This window comes from Balaenoptera acutorostrata, chromosome 11, assembly GCF_949987535.1.
Source record: "Balaenoptera acutorostrata chromosome 11, mBalAcu1.1, whole genome shotgun sequence".
NCBI classification, from domain to species: Eukaryota; Metazoa; Chordata; class Mammalia; order Artiodactyla; family Balaenopteridae; genus Balaenoptera; species Balaenoptera acutorostrata.
In genome coordinates this window covers 6,465,220-6,471,410 of record NC_080074.1, presented here as the reverse complement: position 1 = coordinate 6,471,410, position 6,191 = coordinate 6,465,220, and positions in this window count along the sequence as shown.

Below are 6,191 nucleotides of genomic sequence, written 5' to 3'. Positions count from 1 at the left end.
TGTATGAGAAGAGTTTGCCTGTCAGTCCAGCTTTCCGGCAGACTCATTTTCATTCTTATTCTGAGTACAAGATTCAGGAACTGAAGCAAACCAGTGACTTTCTCGCTACACAGTTGTTACATGGAAACAACATTATTTCATAGCCATGAATTATAGGCTCTCACTGAACAGCTCCTGGAAAGTACTTTAGTTAACATAACTTTGCCAAGTTTACCTAATTCTGCTTCGAAGGCTCAAACCCCTTTTACACACACGCCCCCTGCTGGTCAACTGAGAATTTCTCCTGGCTCTAAAGATCTGCAACCCGGGGTGCACAGGCCACCTCTTCCACCAACCCTCCAAACCCCAATATCCTCCTTAGTCCACAACCTCAGCTCTTCTTTGCTTCCCTCCAGCCTCTCCCCACCTCGATCATCCTCTGAACCACCCCCAGAGTCTCATCTCTAAGAACACCTCCCTTGTCACTCTACTCCTCAGAAACATTCAATGGCTCCCTAGTGCCAAATTCTTTAGCCTGGCATCCAGGATCCTTCATAATTTGGCCCTGAATCCTCTTTCTGAAATTACCCCCCACAACTCCCCTGCCTCCCATCCAGTTTCCACTCATTCTTTAAGACACAGCTCAAGGAAACCACCCCAGATCACCCAGCCAACCCAGAGCACAGTTGTTGGAGCATATGTTATTCATGCCACTTCTCTGGCACTGAGCCTATACTGTTTTTTTCATTGTTCTTACAAGAAATAGTTTGTGAACTCCTTGAGGGAAGACATCAGGTCTTAAAACTCAAGTGACAGCAAAAAACTAATTAACTAATTAGTTAACTAATGCTGCTTTGGCACTTTTGCAATCATTGTCTTTCCTTCTTCGTGATGGCTTTGTGAGGTGGGCGGGGCACAGATTATAATCTCCACCAGGCAGATAAGAAAGCAAAACTCAAGAGTCATACAGCAAACAAGCAGCAGAGCAGGGAGAGGGCGCGGGTCTTCTGATACCTGACTCTGTCCTTGCTCTGTTACCCCCTGCAGTCTCCCTTGTGCATCTTCCAATTTCCCAAACCTTCTGAATGGCAAGTGGCAACCAATATTTGTTGATTTTATAATCTCCAATTTCAACCCCTGGATACTGTCCTGTTACCATAGGGACCTGGTGTTTCCCTGCCTTTTCCATAGGCGAGAACACGTTGTGTTGGAAAGAGCTGGGTGGGAAATCACATGCACCGGGTCCCAATGAGCCTCTGTCTTTCACTAGCTGTGTGACCCTGGGGAGTCACCTCCTCCCGCACATGAAGGACCGGGCAGCATTCTGTGTCTCTCAGATTAGGTGCTGGGTTTTTGTTGTTGTTGTTTGTTTGATTTTAACTCAGTAGGCCCTTAAGGCTTTGTGGGAAATGTAATTTGTAAAAGTTAGATAACTACATGACAGCACCCCCCCCAGTGCCTGGGCCTCCCTGGTTCTCCCCCCACCTTCCCCCCACCTTGCAGTAAGGGAGGTGGCTGCATTCCTGAGCAGGGACACCGGAGGCCAGCTTCCTTCTCCAAGCTGCTGCTGGGGCCCCTCCATTACCCCCTCCCCACTCACAGCATCTGTAGCACCAACTGAAGAGAAAAACGTGTTTACCTGTTTCTAAGACTGAACAGGACCTCTGCCAACCTTGGGGAAGGACTCAGTCTTTCTTAAATCTCAGCCACGTCAGAACTAGTGCAATTCCCCATGTTAAATCATTAAACATTCTCATAGTCTTATGTTCTTCAGCCAAAGGACAGGAGCATCCTGAGGGGGAACAGGGTGGGTGAATCGCTTGTTACCTAGAAGGAGAATGCGCCTGGGACTTTAGGGTACTGGGTGTGTGCTGGGTGATGGGTCTGGGGAGGTGGGCTTTGCTCTGGATTGGATGCTCTGAGGAAGGGCAGGTGATTCTGTGACCAGGTGTCTCAGTAAACCTTGTCTACAGGGAGCAGAGCCTGGGGCAGGTAAGAGCAGTGATTGGTGAAGTCAGTCCTTTGGCCGGGACAGGGTCGGGGAAGCTTGGTCATTTTGCGGCTTGGACAATGTTGATGCCGCTGTTCAGGTTCAGACACGAGGATGGAAGGATTCTGCCTTGATGATCGGTTACACAGTGGCCTGGTCTGATGCCGATGGTCTGTGCAATTGTTTACATTCCACGGGAGAACACCAAGCTGTGAGGGCCAGGCCTGCCCTTGGCTGTCAGGGCTGCTTTCTCTTCCTCGGGGACAATGTCAGCAGACAAAGCTCAGCACTCGTGGGACTTCCCTGGTGGCGCAGTGGTTAAGAATCTGCCTGCCAATGCAGGGGACACGGGTTCGATCCCTGGTCCAGGAAGATCCCACATGCCACGGAGCAACTAAGCCCGTGAGCCACAACTACTGAGCCTGCGTGCCACAACTACTGAAGCCCACGGGCCTAGAGCCCGAGCTCTGAAACAAGAGAAGCCACTGCAATGAGAAGCCCGCACGCCGCAACGAAGAGTAGCCCCTGCTCGCCACAACTAGAGAAAGCCCGCACACAGCAACGAAGACACAACACAGCCAGAAATAAATAAATAAAATAAATAAATTTATAAAAGAAAAAAAGAAAAGCTCAGTGCTCGTGGTCTCTCCAGATGGATCAGCCCCAGGTGCCTCCGTGGAATCCCTCTCCTTTTTCTTTTTTTTTTTTTTTTGGCCACACCACTTGGCATGTGGGATCTTAGTTCCCCGACCAGGGATCGAACCCTCACCCCCTGCACTGGAAGCTCGCAGTCTTAACCACTGGACCGCCGGGGAAGTCCTGTGGACCCTTTTGAAGGCATCTTTTCCTCACCTCTCGCCGTCTGCTGTGGGGCGTAAGGCCTGGGACACAAGGTGAATGGGGAGCCGCAGCCTCTGCTCTGCGGCGGGGCAGGTAGGAGGCACACCTGGAGCTCCGAGCCGGCCCAGCTCGATGTTCCAGCCAGGATGGGAGTCTGGTCCCGAGGTAGGAGCTGCCCGGCATCCTCAGCCACCACAGGAGAGACCCCTGGCAGGAGAAAGCCCTCGGAGGCTCTTCTCTGTGGCCCACCCTCTCCCCAGGAGGATCCCGGGCAACACCTGATGGGCCGCAAAGGCAGCTCCGGGGCAGGGGAGGGGGGAGGGCCTGGAGGCAGTGCGGGATGGGGAGGGGTGGAATGAACGGCGTGGGGGTGGGGGGAGGCGTGGGGGGGGCAGTGGCAACAGAGGAGACTGAATTCAGGAGGCAAAAACCCAAAAGTCTCAGTCCAGGACTGGAATTAAAAGGTGAAGGAGAGGAGCTTGGAGAATGGCCCTGAATCAGACACCAGAGGCACGAAAGCCCCAGGGGCATGCGGGCTTGCACTGTACCAGCAGAGACACCACACCGCAGCCATTGCTGTCCTTCAGGCAAGAGGGTCACCCACAACCTGCATCAGCATAGCAATCACATTACTGAGAAACCCTGAAAACTTGGGCTTTCTCTGAAGCATCTGACTCAGGTGAGAGAGTAACTAGAGAACAGGGGACAATCACAGCCAGGCCCGGGGCACTCAGGAGGGGAGGTCGCGGAGGCTTGGGATCTGGGGAGAGAGAAGGCACGGGTGTGACGCTTCTTCTCCGAGAACAGACGTGGCCAGCCCAGCGCTGCCGAGCCTGCAGGGCCTTCGTAGGGAGCCTGAGCAGGACTGAGACCTGGGAGCCGTGGAGCAAACCTGAGAACCAGGTGGTCACCTGTCACCAGTGGGCCCTTTGGTCGAGGGCCAACTCCTTGGGGCTGTCTCTGCCGCTCACCACTGTGTTCGTGTCCTAGAGCTGCTGGGAAAACTGACCACAGACTGGCTGGATTAAACAACAGAAATTTATTCTCTTACAATTCTGGAGGCCAGAGCCTAACATCAAGGTGTCAGGGTTGGTTCCTTCCAAGGGAGGATCTGTTCACGCCTCTCTTCGAAGCGGCGGCCGGCAACGCCTGGCTTGCTTGGCTCAGGGCGGCATCTGCCTCTGTCTTCACACGGCCTTGTCCTCTGTGCCTGTGTCCTCTCTTCTTCTGATAGGGACACCAGTCATGAGATTTAGGGCCCACCCCAAATCCAAGACGATTTCATCTTGAGACCCTTAACTAATTATATCTGCAAAGACCTATTTCCAAACAAGGTCACCTTCTGAGGTTCTGGGTGGACACGAGTTTTGGAGGGACACTGTTCAACCCAGTATACCCACAGAGAAGTCTGGGGTCACTGGTGTCCCACAAAGTTGAGGTTCTGAAGGTGATGCCCCTGCAGAAGTAGACCCAGGGGCCGAGGTCAAAGCCCTGGCTGGCACTGGAGGCTACTCAGTGGCTGTCAAGTGCTCCAAGGAAATTGCTGCTGCCACCCGCAGGGCCCATCCTGGCCAAGCTTCCAACCTCCCGGTGTGGAGGCCACTGGGAACAAGGCCAGCAAGGCCCCACTGGCCCCTCTGCCACAGCTCTGCAGCTTGCCTGGTCCCCCTGCCCAAGCTGCTGCTGATGGCCACGGCCACCTGGGCCATCTGCCAGGCCACCTTCCGTGTCCTGTCCAAGCTACGGTGTCCTCACCGCTAACCCCTGGAAGGAGACTTTGCTCAGAATTTGCTGTCTTAGACCCACTCGAGATCCTGGGAGGAGAACCCAGACTCCAGATACGGGGCTACCATGCAGCATTATCATATAAGAAAAATCAAGGGAATTAAACTTGAAAAAGAAAGGGAAAAAAAAAAGGACAATCAAGGGGCGGGGAAGCCCATGGCTCCCTGCGGGGGACCCTGCGGACCCTCAGGCTCCCTTCTGCTAAGGGAACACAGCAGCCACGGAAGAAATGAGCATGAGATGGAACGCTCGGAACCCTCTAGGCACAGAAGTACGCGGATGCTATCTTCAGCTTAAAAGCATATGAGGAGGGCTTCCCTGGTGGCGCAGTGGTAGAGACTCTGCCTGCCAATGCAGGGGACACGGGTTCGAGCCCTGGTCTGGGAAGATCCCACATGCCGCGGAGCAACTGGGCCCGTGAGCCACGACTACTGAGCCTGCGCGTCTGGAACCTGTGCTCTGCAACAAGAGAGGCCGCGATAGTGAGAGGCCCGCTCACCGCGATGAAGAGTGGCCCCCGCTGGCCGCAACTAGAGAAAGCCCTCGCACAGAAACGAAGACCCAACACACCCAAAAATAAATAAATAAATAAATAAAATTAAAAAAAAAAAGCATATGAGGAAATCCCCTGGCGGTCCAGTGGTTAGGACTCCGCTCTTTCACTGCCGAGGGCTTGGGCTCGATCCCTGGTTGGGGAACCAAGATCCCGCGAGCCACGTGGCCTGGGGTGTGGGAGAGGAGCGTATGAGACACAGTATGGTTCAGGCTGGGACAAATCAGAAAAGACATAAAAATACTTTGTCTGCTTGAATGAGAAACAGGAAACAAAATCTGATGGTGCTCCTGTTGCCTCACAGGTGTCCTGAAATGTCCCAGGGCACCCCACTTGGGCACAGCTCCTGTTAATGAACACCTTGTGGGCACTGGTCACTGGGCAGTGCCAGGCGCCAGGCGAGAGGCCAGCTGGCTGGGGTCCCTGCAGCAGACACTCACCTGCTTCCTTGGGCCACAGGAGGCTGATGGCCTGACGTTGGGGAGACCAGGGAAGCTCCTCCCGGGACTGGCTGGAGAGACAGCAGAGCTGGAAAGTGGACCTAGAGGGATGGTGGAAACTGCCAGTCTCCTGGGGTTAGAAAATCAGGTGAGTTTGGGGCTGGTGGACACCGTGTATGGAGGGCCTCCAGGTCCCCCCAAGCACAGGAGGCTCTGTGGATGGTGCTGAAGAACCACTGTGTGCTGGGGGAAACGGCCACAGGTCAGAAAAATGCTCTGGGCCAAAGGGTGGAACCCAGTTGCATGGGGTGGGGCTGCGGGCCGAGACCCAGTGGTCCAGGTGGGAGGCCCATCGAGGAGCTTGTCACCAGGTTTGGGGACTGCCGGGCTGTGAGACGGGGAACATGTAGGAAGACAACTTCATTCTGGGCTTGAGCATCTGCCAAAGAATACTGAGGCAGCAGCCCGTTCAGGAAGCAGGCAAATGATGGGTTTACTCCGGGAAAAATCAAACAAAAAGAATCACTGTGAAAATGACCAGATGCTACAACCCTCAGACTTTGGAAACCACCCCCTCCTACCCCGTCAAATGGAAAAAAATAAT